Here is a 19923-nt window from a genome sequence, read left to right as displayed (position 1 = left end):
TATTTATTTATTTTGAGAGAGAGAATGAGAGAGAGAGAGAGTGTAAGCAAGGGTGGGGCAGAGAGAGAGGGAGAGAGAATCCCAAACAGAATCTGCACTGTCAGTACAGAGCCTGATGCAGAGCTTGAACTCATTGAACCGTGAGATCATGACCTGAGCTAAAATCAAGAGTCAGAAGCTTAAATGACTGAACCACCCAAGCACCCCAAGGGAACTATTTTAAATTAATTCTGTCATTCTTTTAGCATATAATTGAGTACCATCTCGATTTCTATACCTATATACCTCTATATGAAAGTTTTACTTTATAAGGAAATTAAACTGTTCTTCATTATAGTTCATGCCATTATAGCATTATTACCTATTTTGAGAGTCATGGCACCATTATACCCTATTGTTATGAACCCTAGAAGTAGGTACTAAGCATTAACTTGTTTTCTTTTAGTAAGTGAGAAAATAAAGGAAATATTTAGTCAATTATAAATTAAATAATCCATAATTCATAATGATGTTAACAATAAAATTGTTAAGATAAATAAAAACTATAAAGAAGAATAAAGGAGAAGTTGATTCTAAGGGGAAGCTTGATGGATTCATAGTGAGGATGAACTTGGGGAGCGTGAGAGGCAAGGGAATATTGACTCTAGTTTTGAGGTTTCAAGAATAGATGTCTGGGATAAATGTGATCATAAAAAGGGAGACTGAGGACAAGTGCAGGTTTTGGAAGGAAGGCAATGGGATCAGTGTAGACATGTCGATTCTGTGTAAAAGTGTGACATCCAAATGGAAATGTTCAGTTAGAAGTATGGAATATAGTAGGACAGAAGTTAGAGATTTGAGAATTACAAACACAGAAATGAAAAAGAAAGTGGGGATGAATTTTAAGGAAAATCTTAATTTGGGGGATGGAGTAGAAAGAGGACCATAAAAATAGGTATGGGGGTATTTTGAATAGAACAGATGACAGTATAAAACAGGCTTAAAGTGAGAACCAATCAGAAGAGTTTGGGGTCACATAGGATAAAGGGGGAGGGGATTCACAGAGGAATTGGTAAAATCTGAAGCAAAAAAGTGAACTAGTGCTTCAAAAATGTACTAATTAAGATGGGAAGGCATCACATCGTATTTGGAACCAGGAAGACTTGCCCCAACATTTACTAGCTAAATGACTTTAATCTTACTTGGCTGTTTTTACTTATCTGTAAAATGGTGGCAATATATACTTCTTAGGATTATTGTTGACATTAGAGGTAATATAATGTATCTGCATATAATTGGCATGTAATAAAGCATAACTGAAATTTTTTTGACTTCTAGAAAAGTTTCAGACTGTTTTAAGCAACCTAAACTATAAGGATAAAGTGTTTTGGTTTCTTTCTTTTTCTTTCTTTTCTTTTCTTTTTTCTTTTCTTTTCTTTTCTTTTCTTTTCTTTTCTTTTCTTTTCTTTTCTTTTCTTTTCTTTTCTTTTCTTTTCTTTTCTTTTCTTTTCTTTTCTTTCATAACAGTTTAGCTGAGGAAACAGACCTGATAATTTGAAGATAAATAATAGTAATTCCATAAGGAGAACACTGTTGTAGACACTTATTTCTTCCTCCTTGACAGAACTACAATTTTCTTTGGATGTGCTCCATGAAGCCCATGCTCCTGAGGGGAAGTTGACTTCACCCCAACCAAACTTGGGCCTTGTTTGTCTAAGTTAGAGACTCCCAAATTTCTTGATTCCCAGGGCCCTTAGTATCTAAGTAATTTTATCATAATGTCTCTAGGCAGAAAAAAATACCTCACAGCTCCAAGCACAGCTTCTTCAACCTGGAATCAGATTATATATCACCACCTTCATTACCTCAGCTGTATTGATTTTCATGCCATACTTGTTTTTCTTACAACAGTAACTGCTAAGAACCCAGCTTCTCAAAGATATGACATCATTGAAAAGAATGTAATGGGATGTAATGTTGAACTAGTGAATTACCTTGAGCTAACAGTTTATGTGGTGTCCTGCAGATGTTGAGTATCCCTGTATTGCTATCAAAAATATGAAATATATTGTAGTACCCTTTTGGGTTTACTCAGGAGTGCTCTTTCACACAGTTTTGGAACACTCATGTCTATGTGTAATTCTGTACTCTTTGCTAAGGATTGGTTCAGGAGTAGGTATGTGGTCTAATTTTAGCAACTAAGGCAGAAATAGTGACCTTTTAAAAAAATGTAGATTTAAATTATTATTCCTGTGTGGTGAGGCCAACAGATTGTTGAAAAGATAGTTTATTTTACAGATACTAAGAGGAGGGGGCACACACTGCCATGGGGGACCACATGGGGAAAGCATCAGGTTTGGTCAGGCAGAGGGAATGAGGGGGAAAATGTGAGCAAGATCCTTTATTGTGATTTCCATATGGAGGAACAGACAAGGCAGTATAAGCAGGTTTAGGATTGGCCAGTTTGAATAATTTTAGTGGGTGCTAGGGCATTAGGGTCTATCCTTAGTTGTCCTGTAGCAGCCCTGGGGTGATTAGGGCAGGGGAATAATGGCCTTGAATGGAAGAGCTCAGTAAAAGAGGTGATTGAGGGTAGGGGTTAGGATTGGTTGGTTTCTATGTAAAAAGTACTTGCAGGCCAGTCTTTTGCTATCTTCAGGAATTAGCTAGTACCCTCCAAGGTCAGCATTGTGTCAGATGGCAAAGCATCAAAAACACATGATTAATAAAATGACAAGGCATCTGAATGCTTTTTCCTGGTGCTTCTGGTACAGTTGTGGAAGTGTTGCCCTTTCTCTGTCTTTGGAGATGTGAGATTTAGAACTGGTGCCACAGTCTTGCTACCATCCTGAGGATGAAGCTGGGTCAGGAAGGCAGGTGGATATAAGAGCATCGCAACACAACAGGTTGGAGTAATTTATGTTTAGTTTATCCTGACCCTTGTCAGTCTTTAGACCTTTACGTATGTGAACTAATACATTTTCTCATTGTATAAGTCAGTTTATTGTTGCTATTTATTATTGTTGTTGTTTTTAGATTTCCTGTTACTCTTACCTGTGCTGTTCTAACATTTACAAAACCACCATGTGAAAACCCACAGGATCTCTTTGGAGGGGATTAATTTTCCATAGGAAAGGAGAAATTTTCCAAGTCTGCTTTTGATGATATTAAGATGTGTTACCGAGGTTTGCTGAATGTCTGCCTTCATAGCATAAAGGGAGAATGCAAGGCTTTTTAGTCGCATTTGCACTCAATAGATGACTGAGTTTGCTGACCTAATATCACATCTTTTTTCAAAAATCATTCTGAAATTTCTAAACACTGCTGGATAGGAGAAAGTTATGTAGTATTTCTATAATAATGTCTCATTTTCAATATTTCATACTGGGGTAATGAAAATTCACATGGAGATGAAAAATAACTTACAGGTTTTAGTGTAGGAAAACTATTATTTTCTTGTGGAGAGGTGGCTACCAGGGGACAATCTGAATCAAACCCATTTGTTCAGTTTATACATATATATATATATATATATATATATATATATATATAGTGTGTGTGTGTGTATATATATTTGTGTGTGTGTATATATCTATATATCTATATATCTATATATGATAATAGTATTCCCCTACCCCAAGATTCAACAATTATGCTAAGTAGCTTACCTAGAAGTGTGTATGTGTGTGAATTTGTATGTGTATATACACATCAACACTTTAATTTTTATTGAAGTATAGTTGATACACAATGTTATATTAGTTTCAGGTGTACGACATAGTGATTTTACAAGTCTATATGTTATGCTATGCTCACCTCAAGTGTAATTACCATGTATCACTATGCAATGATTACAATACCATTGACTATATTCCCTATGCTGTACTTTTATCCCAGGTGACTTATTCCATAACTAGAAGCTTGTATCGCCCACTCTCCTTCACCCATTTGCCCATCCCCTACTCTCTCCTCCCCTCTGGCAACCATCATTTTATTCTCTGTATTCATAGGTCTGTTTCTGCTTTTTCGTTTATTCCTTTGTTTTGTTTTTTTAGATTCCATGTATCAGTGAAATCATATGGTATTTGTCTTTCTCTGACTTAGTTCACTTAGTATAATACCCTTCAGGTCCTTCCACATTATCACAATATCTATACTACATCTTCTTTTTTCATTCTTCTATCGATGGAGACTTGAGTTGCTTCTGTATCTTGGCCACTATAAATAAACCTAGGGGTGTGTATATCTTTTCGAATTCATGTTTTCATTTTATTTGGGTAAATACCCAGTAGTGAAACATTTGGACTATATGATATTACTATTTTTCATTTAAAAACTTAATTTTATTTAATTAATGAATGCACATTGTTTTATTAAAAATCAAGTAATACCAAAAGTGATTAGAATGAAAAACGGTATATGCCTTTACTTCCATCCAATTTCAGTTTTCACGGTTAACAGCTTTTAGCTCTTTCTTCCTGTGATGTCCATCTTTTTCTGTATAATGTTTTTACTGTTTTGTTGTTTGGTGATTTCGTTTTAGTTGTTATGCAGTGACAATTTTTTATTATTTGTATGTTTAACTTCCTTGGACTTCCACCTCCCTTTCCCTGTCCTCCTAATGCAGTTCTTACATTCATTTGAGTAGAAGCAGTAATCCGTGTTTATGTCATTATGACAATGTAAATACTGTTTGTTGAGTTAAGAACTATAGTAAAGTTGCACTAATAGTTGCTTTATTTTTATTTGCCTAATTTAAAAATATGTATTTTTATTTTTCCATATATGTTATATCATTTATCGTATCTATTTATCAAGTTGGTATTTTTCCTGTAAACCTGACCTTAGAGATTTTCTTCCTCCTGCTTGAATCTGGCCTTGTTGCTTTCTGGGCCTGTTGTGCTGCACTGCTGTGAAGCTATGGGTCTTCTTTCCCATTCTCCCATCATTTCCTGAATCCCGTGTCTTCTACTTTCTAGGTTTGATCTCCTGTTTTGCTAAAGCACATTCTCCAAGAGGGGTTGCAAGGCAGTTCTACCATATTAAAGGTATCTTTTATTCTGCTTTTGGGTTGGGTTTAGTTTTAAAAAAATTCTTCTAGAATTTTGAAGTCATTCTCCATTTTCTTCTTACATCCAGTGTTGTAGAGAAATCTCATGCTATTCTGGTTCTCTGATATTTCCCTTCTCTCCAAGTCTCACTTGTCCTTAAATTTTGCATTCATTATTTTTTATTTTATTCAACTGTCCTCTTGATAATATCCTGGTATTTTATCTAAGCCACTGTTGATTTGCAGTGGCCATCTAATTGATCTGTCTCCATGTGCCACTGATTGTTTTCAATATGGTGTTCTTTTAAAACTCAAGTTTTACCATATTATTGTTCTGTACAAAACCCCCTTGGTTTCCCACCACAGAGTAGAAGACCTCATGTGATCTGGCCCTCATGTTTTTCTCCACTCTAGTTTTTGCTCTCTCCTTTCCTACATACTGTTCTTTTTTCTGTTGTTACCTTTCAGTTGACTACCGTGTGTAAAATTTGTTCAGCTCTTATATGTTCATTCATCCTTTTCTGCTTTTATTTTTCTCCGTAGCATCCCCACATCTTATATATATCTTACATATTTGTTTTCAGTCTTTCACCGTACTAGAATGTAAATTCTGCATTTGCAGGGATTTTAGTCTATTATTTCTTACCTGTTGTATCTTAACAGCTAGAGGGGTGCTGGCTTATTATAATAGTGCAGTAAATATTTTTCATTAAGTGATAAAATTAAAAAATAGTAACTAAGAAATAAAGGTAGAGCAGGAGATACAAACACCACAACTGGTGAGGAACACTAAATGCAACTGAGTACAAAAATGGGCAATTAGAATAAATGGGTTGCATAGTTTTCATTGTGTTGTAACAAGCATAAATTTTATCACAAGAAACAACCTTTACTCCTGGACATTCTGAGAAAAATTTATCATGAGAAATTTTATATAAGGGCATGGAATAAATTTATTAATTTTAACAAAAAATTTCCTTATGTTGTTGTCATTATTATCAAATCAGTCTTGTCTAATTAAAAACAATTCTTTAGAAAGGCACTTGACTTGCTGGGATGAGCACGGGGTGTTATATATAAGGGATGAATCACTGGGTTCTACTCCTGAAACCAATACTATCACTGTATGTTAACTAACTTGAATTTAAATAAATAAATTAAGAAAAACACAATTCTTTAGGAAGTCAGAATGTCATTGCTTTGGATAGGTAGTTTAATATAAAGATGAAGTCTGAAGAATCTTGAAGAATAAATATTGTCTACCCTTCAGAATGTTTTTCTCAAATACTAGTTGTCTCAGCCAGTCTTTGGAAAATAGTCAGATAGCAGGTAAGTCATGACTCAGGTCTCCAGCAAGAACTGAAGTGCAGGTGATCTCTGTAATTGAAAGGAAATTCATGTCCTCTAGATATTTGTATGAGTGGCCAAGACATCTTGTGAAGGAAAAGTCTTTATATTTTGCTTCTGTAGAGGGTCAGTATATACCTGTGTGGGAACGACCATCTGTGAGCGGGGCCAGGGAACTTGTTGGTTTTTTCAAAGAAAGCAATATTTGATCTGAAAAAGAACCCACACTGAAACTTGCTTGAAGTCCCAATATTCTGCCTATGATAGGCAGGTCAGAAGCACAGATTTGTGAGCCATTGGTATATAGGTACATATTGATTCTGCAAAGACACATAAGATTATGAGGAATACATTTTTGAGGTAGAAAGATGGCTACCCTGAGATTGTCGCAGAATATATTTAAGATGTGGTAGGAGAAATATGGAACATTTAGTTGCTTTTTGATTACTTGACTTCTGAAACTCCTTCTTGTGCTAATCTCTTATGGGGCAGTCTCTGGGACCATTGGTGAGATGGTGTTAGAGGCAGTAGCTACATGCAGGCCTCAGAAGCAGCAATGACTCTTGTTTCATGGACAGTTTCTAGAATGCTGAGTTGTTAGTGGTGGTATTGCAGCTTCTCCTGTTGCTACCCAGGGCTAATGACAGATGTGTCTTCATAGGAGTAGCTTTTCCGCATGATTTTAGATGTTGTTTCTCCTTCATAGCCTACAAACATATTTCTAAACAATTTGCCAAAGTGATTTTACCAATTAATATTTCTACCAACTAATACCTCCCCTCCAAGGAGAGCTGCAGTTGTTCAAAATCTTCACCAACACTTGATATTATCTCTGATCATACATTTTTGATAAGTTGTTTCTCTTTAAATCTGTCAAAATTTGTTTGTTTATTGGTTGACCAAAACTGAGAACCATGTTTGATGCCAAAGGGATGCATGCAGGATCAGGGAAACATGAGCAGGAAGTATGAAGTAAAAGGGGAAGTCCGAAACTGTAAGAGAGAAGTTTATTGGTGTAAATAAAGTCTCAGGAGATATGGGCATGGAGTCTTGGGGTGAAAATTTGGGAGCAAGGACACAAGAGAAGGCATGGGAGAAGGCACAAAAATATAGAGGGAAAGTAAAGACAACATTTTCATATAGAAACCTACAAAATAGTAAATTTTTAAAACAGAGCAACAATTTATTTAAGGTACCTCAAAATTTTACTTGCAATCCATTTATCTATAAATGTGACCCTGTATGTGAAGTTTAACCTTAGATAAGCCCTGGATTTGACAATACATACACTGATAATTAAAATAAAATGTTTTTATACTACTTGATTTCTCATATAAAATTATAAACTTATTAATTTTCCAAAATAGCCATAACTCTAAGAAACACCCATTCTTTTTTCATAGTTTCTGTTTGAGGAGAAGGGAAACTAATGTAAATTTCTTTAGGATTTTTATTAGTTCTCTCCTTAAGTGTGGCCCTTACTTTGCTTCCTATTGCTGCTGTAACAAAGTTACAATAAACTCTAGCTCAAACAACACAGATTTACTATCTGACAGTTCTGGAGGTCAGAAATCTGACACATGTCTTACTGAGCTAGAATCAAGATGATGGTAGGACTGAGTCTCTCTGTAGGCTATAGCAGTTAATCTATTTCATTGTCTTTTCAGCTCCTTGCATTCCTTGGCTCATGCTCCCAATCCATCTTTAAAGCTGGCAGCATAGCATCCTCAAATGCTTCTCTAACTCTGACCTTCCTGCCTTTCTGTATCACTTACAAGGACCCTTGTGACTATATTGGGCCCACCCAGGTAATCCAGAATAATATCTCCATTTTGTGGTCAGCTGCTTAGCAACCTTAATTCCCCTTTACTGTATAACTTCACATATTCACAGTTAGATATGCTATTTGTGTGGCAGTTATTCAGCCTGTCACACTCAGAAGGGAGAAGAAATCAGTATTAGTGAATTTTATCTGCCTACTATATATAGATAGGTGATGGTCTTTTTCTTGTGAGTTCTTTTAAGGACATTTCTTTTAATAATTGGAAAAGAAGACATAATGCCAGTGAAAAGAAATTCATGCTTCTGAAGCTTTTCTTCATAGGCTGAGTCTTTGTGAAGTTTCATGCAAATAGTTCAGAAGTAACATTTGTCTGCTGTGGTCACTAAAATCTACATATACTCCTGAAAAGGGTTACAAATTATGAACTTTCACAATACTGTACTCTGTAATCATATTCTGTTTTATGTATGCCTTGCTATATGTTATTTACTTAGCAATAATGATGCTGTTACCCATTGAAGAGAAAAATAAACATTGAAAATCCTGGTCAGGCACAAAGTATGCTATTGACATAGATCTCTAATAAAACTGATTTAGTTTTCAGCTTTATATGGATAAAAGCTGACATTGACCTTTGTGTTCAGTGCTTGGTGTGTTTTTTAAAAGCCTGTATTATTGTGAATTCTGGATTCTTTATATGATAGCACTAATTTTCATATCTAATTTATGGGTTGCCAAAGGCTTTCTACTAGGTTGAATTGAGATAATTACCACAAGGATATGAACTGCAGAATTCTATTTCATTAGAAAATCCAATTTCTCTTTTTACTCATGTATTACTATTAACTTTCACTTTTGTCTCATACATAGATTTTTTTTAGAGATACTTATAGTGAGATTTGGCCTAATATGGCCTACCCATTGTTACTTATTGTTCTTAAAATTTGTCTTGAGAATATGCAGTGTCCATGAAAATCAAATCATTTGTCCATGTTACAACTCCATAGAGATTAGATATATGATTTTTCCTAAGATTGGTCATAATGATAGATTAATTTTAGCATATTGGAAAGAAAATGATAACACATTGAGTACTAAAACTTTGATATGCTTACTTAGAAAATTGTATTGAGGGTAACACATTTAAATTATATATCAGTCAGATCTAAACTATTTTTAAAAGATGGTTTGACACATAGAAAGTATATTTGGTCTTCAAATTTTGCTTTTCTTACATGTGTTTATGCCATTAGTATTCTATTCTTTTAATTCTTATTTCTCTCCAAATTTTCAGAGGAGTTATTATTGCATATCACCTTTCATTTAACCACATATAGTAATATACTTAGTTTTGGATACTACATTTTTCATATAATGTTATGCTGGAACTGTTTTCTATGCCATTTAAAAATATATAAAAAATATGACTTTTTTTTTTTAATTTTTTTTTCAACTTTTTACATTTATTTTTGGGACAGAGAGAGACAGAGCATGAACGGGGGAGGGGCAGAGAGAGAGGGAGACACAGAATCGGAAACAGGCTCCAGGCTCCGAGCCATCAGCCCAGAGCCCGACGCGGGGCTCGAACTCACGGACCGCGAGATCGTGACCTGGCTGAAGTCGGACGCTTAACCGGCTGCGCCACCCAGGCGCCCCAAAAATATGACTTTTAATACTTGGATAATAACTATTGCTTGATTGTTGTTTATAATTTTTAGTATTATAACTAACATTAAAAAGACATTTAAACCTTTAAACTTATGTCTGAAATCAGATCTGGAAATCAGTCATAGGTTTTCTATATGATGGCCTCATTCTTATTATTTTTAAAATAGTTTCTCATTATAGTTTTGCTTTGAACTAATGGCTGTTTAGGATAGTGTTAGAGTATTTTCAATTATAAGTTATAATTTTTCTCCATTGAATGTTAAAAAAAATTTCCAAGCTGTCATGAGTTATAATCAAACTGTGTAGTTTCTGCTTTTTGGAATTGTTTGGGAGGGGGTTTCTTTAAAGTTATCAGAGTCAAGAATGAAATGGGATTTGTGAGATTTCCTGAGAGTGAGATGCAGAATTTGATTAAACTTTTTGAAGTTCCATCTGAAACACTTTCCTCCTCCCCTCACTACACATCCAGTTGATACTGTAGAGATTAGATACAGTTTATCATCATTAATTTATGTATTTTTCATTATGTTCATTTTATTTAAAATTTTTTTTTTTCAGTTCCACTTGAAGGACATTTCTGGATTATCAGAGGGTTTTTTATTTAGCAATACAGGAATTTGCCAGGAGTATTTGTATTGTATTTGTATTGTATTGTAGAGAGAGAGAGAGAGCATGAGTGGGGGAGAGGGACAGAGGGACAAAAGGAGAGAGAGAGAGAGAGAGAGAGAGAGAGAGAGAGAGAGAGAGAGAGAGAGAGAGAGAGAATACCAAGTGGGCTCCATGCTCAGAGCAGAGCCTGATAGAAGGCTTGATCCCATGATCCTGAGATCATGACCTGAGCCGAAAATCGAGAGTTGGACACTCAACTGACTGACACACCGAGGTGCCCCTGCCAGGAGTATTTTTATGTAGAATACTTTTGATTTTACTTAGATCTGGTGAGTCACATCTGCTTGCAGATATTCATTTTTTTTCAGTTCAGAAAAGTTTCATCAATTGTATTTTTGATATTGCTTTGGTTTTAATTGTTTTGCTTATTTTAAGAAATAGCCGCAATTACTATGCTAGATGTACATTTTTTAATTCCTATTATTTGCATAGATGTGGTGCTTTTCTTTTTCCTCTATATTTTTGATGAAACTTCTCATGTTTACCTGTACATTTCAGTTCCAGTTTTTTGCAGTGTCTGTTCTTCCATTTATTGCTCCCAATAGAAATATTGAACTTGTGTTGTATTTTTAGTTTTCTTTTAATTCTCACTTTTATTTTATTTAGTTCTTTTTCATTTTCATCTAGTTTAGTGCCTTTTAGGGCTTTGGCTCCCTTGTTACAGTGTTCCTTCTTGTGTTATTGTGAGGATGCCAAAACAGTTTTCACAGATTAATTTCTTTTCTTATTTTATGCTCTATTCATGGAATCCCTTGACAGCACTCTCTCCTTCCTCTCTTTCCACATTTATGATGAGTTTTGTCTGTTTCTTTGCCTGGTTTGTTCATTCTATATTGAACACCTACTATGTGCTGACATCATGATTTGGTACTTGAATACAATGGTTAGCCAAAGCTCTGCTACCAGGGACTTGTCTCGTTGAGGATAAGACATTATTCAAATAAGAAGTCAACAATTGTAAATTCATGCCAATGATAACATTGTAAGGAGAAGGTATACAGAGACTGTGAAGCTCATAAAAGGGGACTTTTAATTACTGTTCTAATTTTGTCTAAATAGTGATATTTTTCATATCCCTATTCTTGCTCTTCTTCTCTTGCTGTACATTCTTCTTGGAAACATGGTTTTAACCACTTGCATAGTTCGAATCTGTATGCAGGTGAGACACATCTAGAACCTGGAGAGTAAGCCCCATGCCTGAACTCAGTGTGTCTCCTAAATTCTAACCTGCATATTTTCTGTCTCCTAACTACTGCCCCTGGATATCTCACAGACACTAAAATTCGGTATGATCAAAACTGGGCACATTGTCTTTCTTCTCTTCACAACAAAAACTGCTTCCTTTTTTATATTTCATGTTCTGTGAAGGATACTACCATCCAATCAGAGCCAAGCCATGTATCTGGCATTATCTTTAGTTCTTTGTTCTTATCTCCTTTAATCAATTGGCCCCTTTTGGTGAATTGTTATCAGCTACAGTCTAAAGGGGGAAGGTATTATATGCAAAAAAACCCTATCATGTTGAAGTTTCTGTCCAGTTCTGTGGTCTCATTTCTCATTGCTCTCCTCATTTTGCTCTAGAAATTATTATAGCTATTTTAACATCTTGTAGTTTCTTTTTTTTAATGTTTATTTATTTTTGAGAGAGAGAGAGAGAGAGAGAAGAGCATGAGTGGGGGAGGGGCAGAGAGAGAGAGAGAGGGAAGCACAGAATCTGAAACAGGCTTCAGGCTCTGAGCTATCAGAAGAGAGCCTGATGCGGGGCTTGAACTCACGAACTGCAAGATCATGACCTAGGCCAAAGTCAGATGCTTAACCAACTGAGCCCCCCAGGTGCCTCTAACCTCTTCCAGTTTCTTAAATGTTTCTCTCTCTTTTTATTTTTTAATTTTTATTTCATTTTTTTTAATTTCAAAGGTTTTATTTGTTAGAGAGAGAGAGCACAACCTGGGGAGGGGGAGGGAGAGAGAGAGAGAGGGAAACAGAATCTGAAGTAGGCTCCAGGTTCTGAGCTTTCAGCACAGAGCCTGACACAGGGCCCAAACTTACCAACTGTGAGATCATGACCTGAGCTGAAGTCAGATGCTCAACTGACTGAGCCACCCAGGTGCACCCCCCACCCCCCAACGCTCTCTCTTTAGATTTCTTTCCTAAGTTTCCCTCTCCTAGAATATAAGTGTCATATGAAATACTGATGGTACAATACTTAAGAATGTCAACTCTGGAGTCAGAAAACCCTGGGTTAAAATCTTAGTTCCATTGTTTACTTACAACGGGTTAATGTTTATTGCTCGTACTGTTACTAAATTTTTAATTTGCAAAGCTGGGATAATAAGAGTACCTACCATACATAGTGTTAGGATTAAGTGAGGAGTGCCTGGATGGCACAATTGGTTAAGCATCCGACTCTTGGTTTCAGCTCAGGCCATGAGCTCATGATTGTGAAATTGAGCCCTGTATCAGGCTCTGAAATGGGCGTGGAGCCTGCTTGGGATTCTCTTCCTCTCTCTGCCTCTTCCCCATGCTCATGCTCTCTCTCTCTCTCTTAAAATAAATACAAACTTTCAAAAGAGGATTGAGATAAGCATGTACATTTCATTTATCTTGGCAGTATTATTATTGCTATTATTTCAAACTTGATTAAAGTGTTGCTGTTTCTATATATCCTTTTCTGATATTTTCTGAGGCAACATAATTTTTCACCTTGTACACTTTCTGTACCATGTGAATACTTGTATGTACATTATTTATTATTTTGTTTATCTACATGTCTTTCTGTGTTTCTAAGTACATTGAGAAAACTTTGAAGATAGGGGACATGTTTTTAATATTTATATACATTTTACATTCCAACAGTGCTTAGTATGCAATAAGGATGTAATAAATATTTGTTCAGAGGGGAAAAAATCATGAAAACACTATTGATAATATTCTGGGTTAGTACATATTGGGCCCTGTTCCTGGTAATCTCTGATTTCGCAGGGAGATTGCCCTAAGAAGTTTGATAGTTTTGAGCACTCAGTTTCAGAAGGTGTGGAAATCTTCAACTTCAGGATTGCAGGCAGCTCTTCAGGATGGCCATGTGCTATCTTTGAAGGAAATGTGAGGAATATATTTTATTGAAGATATGATTGAAAAAAATGTTGAATTCATTGAATAATGAAAAATTGTATTATAAAATGTAGACTAATAAAGTTTTAATCAACCTAAAGTTAAAAAGTATATCTCTGTAGAAAAGGCAAGCTTTTTTAAAATCACTGTCTTCTTAGATCAGTGATATGGATGAATTCTTCCTCCTCTCTTTAGTGACTAGCATCTATCCTTGAAAGTTTATAAAACATAAATTTATTTTTGTTCAACATTATCATCAGTTACTTTGATGCAGGCATTTAGGACATGCCTATCAAATATGCAGATAACACAAACCTGGGAATAATAGTGAGTATGTCAAAATCCAAAAAGACCAAGAACTTAATAGGATTGAATACAACATCCAATATTTGCTAGACTAACATAGGGAGTTTTAAGTAGGTACACAAAACTAATTGTACAAATACCCACATGGCTCTCATTTAAACATTAAAAAAAACAGTTTTGAGTATAGTTGACACACAATGTTACATTAGTTTCATGTATACAACCTTCTAACTTAAATCTCAAATGCATTATCTGTCTATCTAACATGAATTTTAGTGTATTATAAACTAAATTTTGATCGAGGGAATAACGACCCAGAAAAGTGCCAGTTTGTTTCGATGTGAATGAAAATGAAAACAGTTCCTTGATTTGGCAAGTGGTTCTGGTGTTGAGGGCACTGGTTCACATGGGTTGTAAGAGATAGGTGCTGGAGAATGGAGTGAATAGGATTATCTGGAAGATCAGTTTTCTTTTAAGAACAGATTTCTGAGTAAATTTTTTTTTTTGTATCTCTTCTGTGATAAGAAGGCTTGCCTGTACCTGGTTGGATGGGGAAATAGATAGATAAAAGAGAGATTGACTGATGGAGTTGTCTTATTCTTTCATTATCTGAGAGCTTATTATGTGCCTATATGGCTAGGGACTGAAGGACAAAATTAAGTATGTTTCCTGCCACGGAGGAATTTGTGATGATACAAACCTGTTAATAGAAACATGAAAGGAGCAGATGATGGATTTGATAGATTGGAAAGACTGCATCACTACAAGAACTAATGTTAACTATTGCTATAACATTGGCACGGGAAGAAAACGGAATCAAATGTCATTAAGTCCTGAAGTCTACTTTTGCCATTAGTCTACTTAGTTTTGTTTACTCTGGCTTAATCTTCCTGAGTCTGTTACATGAGGACTAACTTTCACTTTATGTTCTGTATTTCTGGAACATTTCAGTTACTTTATTAAAATTTTAAATTTGTCAGACTACTGATTGCCAAACAGTTCTTTGTCCAAACAACGGATCTATTTTAGAACTGACCACCAAAATAATTCCATGGGATTGATTTTCTGTCTTTTGAAGCCTGGGTCAGATAGGCTATTTTAGTCATGAACAACAGGAGTTGGACTGCTACTCACAATCTAGGTGATTGTTCCACCACACTGAAAATCATCAAGTTATTGATTATCATAATTTTTCCTGGCCTCCTAATAGTCAATGTTAAGATTTACAAAGCATAGTATGTTTTGAAACGACATATTGGAAAAAGTAAGACAATTCAATGAAATAATAAACAAGAAATTAGATAGCCTAGTTACACAAGAGTAAAGGAGAGAGAAGGTTGCAAAAACTAAGTGCATAGGTAGAAAGTCTACATTTTGAGGGTTTCAAAGAGACATCCTTAAATGTGAAATCATTTTTTTTATTTATCAACAAATATTCATTAAGTGCCTAGTAGGATGAACAAGACATAGAGTTTACATTCTAGTGGAGATATGCAGAAATAAATAAGTAGTTGCATAAATAAGTACTTGTAATTGGTTAAGAAGGAGAAGTATAACAAAGTACAAGCAGAGAAGAGGGTGACTGAACTCAGACATGTAGACCAGACAGGTATCCCAGAGGACACAATGTCTAAAATGAGATGTTTACAACAGAGAGTGGCGGGGGGGGGGGGGGGGGGGGGGGGGAATGGAAAGGGAATTTGTATCCTGTGTCCGTTTTCTTCCCATCCTCCAACCCCATTATTCTGTTCTGTTACTATGAGTTGATTTTTTTTTTTTTAAGATTCCACATATAAGTGAGATCATATGTAGTATTTGTTTTTCTCTGTCTGGTTTATTTCACTTAGCATAATGTTCTGTACTTTCATCCATGTAGTCACAAATGACAGGATTTGTTTCTCTTTTTTTTCAGATATAATTGACATATAACAATGTATCAGTTAGAGGTGTACAACGTAATTATTAAATATTTGTATATATTGTAAAATGATCATAAGTCTAGTTAACACCCATCACCACACATACTTAAGATTTTTTTCTTGTGATGAGAACTTTCAAGATTCATTCTCATGGTAACTTTTGAATATGCTGTACAGTATTACTAACCATGCTGTATGTAACATCTCATGAATTATTTATTTTATACCTGGATGTTTGTACCTTTTGACCCTATTTACTCATTTTACCCACCTCCCACCTGCTCCTGGCTCTGGCAACTACCAGTCTGTTCTCTGTATCTCATTTTTTTTTAAGATTCCACATATGAGATCATATAGTATTTGCCTTTCTCTATCTGACTTATTTCACTTATCATAATGCCCTGAAGATCCATCCATGTTGTCACAAGTATCAAGATTTTCTTTTTTATGGCTAAGTAATATTCCATTGTAAATATATGTATATATGTGTATTTTATACAGCCATATATTTTATATACATCATATATATATTGCATTTTATTTATTCATTGATCTATCAGTGGACATTTAGGTTGTTTGCACATCTTTGTTACTATGAATAATGCTGCAGTGAGTGTGGGAGTGTAGATATCTCTTTGTGATAGTGATTTTATGTCCCTTGAATATCCAGAAATAGGATTGCTGGATCATATGATAGTTCTATTTTTAATTTTTTGAGAACCCACTATATTGTTTTATACAGTGGCTGTACCAGTTTATATTCCCACTAACAAAACAGTACACAAGAGTTCCTTTCTCCCTATATCCTCACCAACACTTGTTTTTTTGATAAATAGCCATCCTAACAAGTGTGAGGTGATTTCTCACTGTGGTTTTGTTTTGAATTTTTTTTGATGATTAGTAACATTGATGCCTCAAATGCCTGTTGACCATTTGTATGTCTTCTTCAGGAAAATGTCTATTAGGTTCTTTGTATGTTAAAAAATCAGATTATTTGTTTGCTGTTGAGGTTTATGAGTTCTTTATGTAGTTTGGTTATTAACCCCTTATCAGATATATGATTTGCCAGTATTTCCCCCCATTCTGTAGATTCTCTTTTCATTTTGTTGTTTCTTTTGCTGTGTAGAAGGCTTTATGTTTGATGTAACCCCATGTGTTTATTTATGTCTTTTTGCCTATATTTTTTGTTGTCATAGCCAATAAATCATGGCAAAGACCAATGTCAAAGATCTTTTTCCCTATGCTTTATAGGGAAAAGTTTCAGATCTTACAGTAAGTCTAATCCATTTTGAGTTTTTATATATGGTATGAGGTAGGGATTCAGTTACATTCTTTTTGCATGTGGATGTCCAGTTTTCCTATCATTATTTATTTAAGAGATTATCCTTTTCCCATTATGTATTTTTGACACCTCTGTCAAAGATTGACCGTATAATGTGTGCGTTTATTTCTGGGCTCTCAATTCTGTTCTGTTAGTCTATATATTTGTTTTTATGCTGGTAACATAGCTTTGTAGTATAATTTGAAATGAGGAAGTGTGATGCCCCAGCTTTATTCTTCTTTCTCAAGATTGCTTTGGCTATTTGAGGTCTTTTGTGGCTCCAAATGCATTTTAGGATTATTTTTTTTACTTTTCTGAAAAAAATACCAGTGGAATTTTGATAGGCACTTTTCATTAAACGTGTAGATCACTTTGGATAGTATGGACATTTTGACAATATTAATTATTCCAGTGTATGAACACAGGAACACAATTATTTGTGTCCTTTTCAACTTCTGTAATCAATGTTTTGTTGATAAAACATTATAAAGATCTTTCACCTCCTTGGTTTAATTTATTCCTAAGTATTTTTATTGTTTTTGGTGCTATTATAAATGGGATTGTTTTCTTTTTTGGATAGTTTATTATTTTTGTACAAAAATACAACTGATTCTTTATGTTGATTATTCTGCAAGTTTAATGAATTCATTTACTAGTTTTAACATTTTTTGGTAGAGTCTTTAGGGAGGTGTATGTGTGTATTTATTTATTTTTTAAAGTTTGTTTATTTACAGAGCATGAGTTGGGGGAGGGCAGAGAGAGAGAGAGAGAGAGAGAGAGAGAGAATCCCAAACAGGTCCTTGGTTGTCAGCATAGAGCCTGATGCAGGGCTTGATCTCATGAATCCCATGAATAAATTTAAATAAATTAGTGTGTGTGTTTGTGTGTGTGTGTATGCATGTCATTTGCGAGCAGAGACAATTTTACTCCCTGTCTTCTGATTTGAATGCTCTTTATTTCTGTTTCTTCTCTAATTGCCCTGGCTAGGACTTCTAGTACTAGACTAAATAGAAGTAGTTAGAGTGGGCACCCTTGTCTTGTTTCTGATCTTGGAAAGGCTCTCAGCTTTTTAGCATTGAGTATTATATTAGCTGTAGGCATGTCATATATATGGCCTTTACTTAAACTGTTGGGAATTCTTTATCATGAAAGGTTGTTCAATTTTGTCAAATGCTTTTTCTGAATCTATTGAGATGATCATAAGATCATTATTTTTTATTTTGTTAATGTGGTATATCACATTGGTTGATTGCATATGTTGAAACATCTTGCATCCCAGGAATAGATCCCACTTGATCATGGTGTATGATCTTTTCAATGTGCTTTGAATTTGGTTTGCTGGTATTTTGTTGAGAGTTTTTACATTTGTGTTCATGAGGGGTATTGGTTTGCAATATTTCTTTTTCTTTCTTTATTTCTTTCTTATTACTATTTTTTTTTTTTTTTTTTTGTAGTGTTCCGCTTGGCTTTGGTATCAGGGTAATGTTAGCCTGTAAACTAAGTTTAGAAGTGTTCTCTCCTTCTTGGTTTTTAGAGGAGTTTGGGAAAGATTCATATTATTCTTTGTTAAATGTTTAGTAAAATCACCAGTGAAACCATCTGCTACTGCACTTTAGTTTGTGGAGATGTCTTTCATTATTGATTTAATCTCCATATTCATTATTGGCCTGTTCAGATTTTCTGTTTCTTCCTGGTTCAGTCTTTGTAGGTTGTATGGTTCTAGGAATTTATTAATTTCTTCTAGGTTATCCAATTTGTTGGCATATAATTGTCTATAGCAGTCTCTCATGATCCTTTGTATTTCTGTGGTGTTAGAAAATACGATGGAGTAATAATCATTGTGAGTATTCTATCATAATAAAGAAAGATTATATATTTACCCAAGATCTCCAGTGTAGTAAGTGGCTGAGGTAGAATTTGTATCTAGCTCCATATGATTGAAATGCCTGTTCTCTTTGCACTTGATTCATTGCCTCTCTTACTACTTATGACAAGGCTCTTCAAGATGTGCCTTGATGAGCAAGCACATCCTTCTTAGATATAAAGTGATCTAGAAATAGAGATTTATTGAGGATGAGTGATAATGTAGGTTTATTAATTTTGTAACCAGAAAGTGTTTTGTTAGGGGAAAAAAGGTGAATGGGCAAGTTGGTGATTTAAATTTTCAAAATTGTTAACTAGAAACAGAGTCCTCAGCTATCAGTGATATTTTTTCCACTCCTCTTTAGACCTCTTTTGTTTGCTATCTGATTGTTTGGGAAAAACTGGACCTGATGAACAGATAAATAAACTCTGTCTGGGCAGCTATTCAACAGGGGTTTTTACCTGGTTAAACCTGGTGACTTAATTACTCCAGTGTGACGATTTTTCCCCCAGTCTTCCTTGTCTTCATAGTGTCATCATGTATATATTTGTACTTATAAAATATTTTATTTCCTCCCCTTTAAATATTTTATTTTCCTCTAAATTTTTATTTGCTATTAAAGTATCCTCAAATACATCTTCAAAATTAAATATTTTAATAAAACATTTGAGTTATTTTATATATGTACAGGTTTTGTTTAATAATAAGAAGAGTATCTAATAAATCCTGTGACTCCAGTGAGGTACAGTAGACTGATACATAGGATTGTCTCTTTATTTTTAAATACTGTGTTTGCATATATACACAGGGCAAAGTACACTTTTCAAGCTCTATTTTTAGAGTTTTCTTTATTTTAATTTTTCTTGAAGTATAATTAGCATTTAGTATTATATTAGTTTAAGATAT

At 34.6% G+C, this 19923-nt stretch overlaps 1 long non-coding RNA gene across 1 annotated transcript in view; it reads left to right on the top strand.

Annotated features, from left to right (window-relative positions):
* Positions 1–8818, top strand: part of LOC131509114 (uncharacterized) — a 66295-nt gene extending 57477 nt beyond the window's left edge. Inside the window, exons 3-4 of the long non-coding RNA XR_009260297.1 lie at positions 4959–5027; positions 8044–8818. This is a non-coding gene — a long non-coding RNA (uncharacterized LOC131509114). The remainder of the gene's footprint in view (positions 1–4958; positions 5028–8043) is intronic.
* The last annotated feature ends 11105 nt before the right edge of the window (positions 8819–19923 follow it).

Source organism: Neofelis nebulosa, chromosome 4 (assembly GCF_028018385.1).
Source record: "Neofelis nebulosa isolate mNeoNeb1 chromosome 4, mNeoNeb1.pri, whole genome shotgun sequence".
NCBI lineage: Eukaryota > Metazoa > Chordata > Mammalia > Carnivora > Felidae > Neofelis > Neofelis nebulosa.
This window is presented reverse-complemented; position numbering and strand designations above follow the sequence as displayed.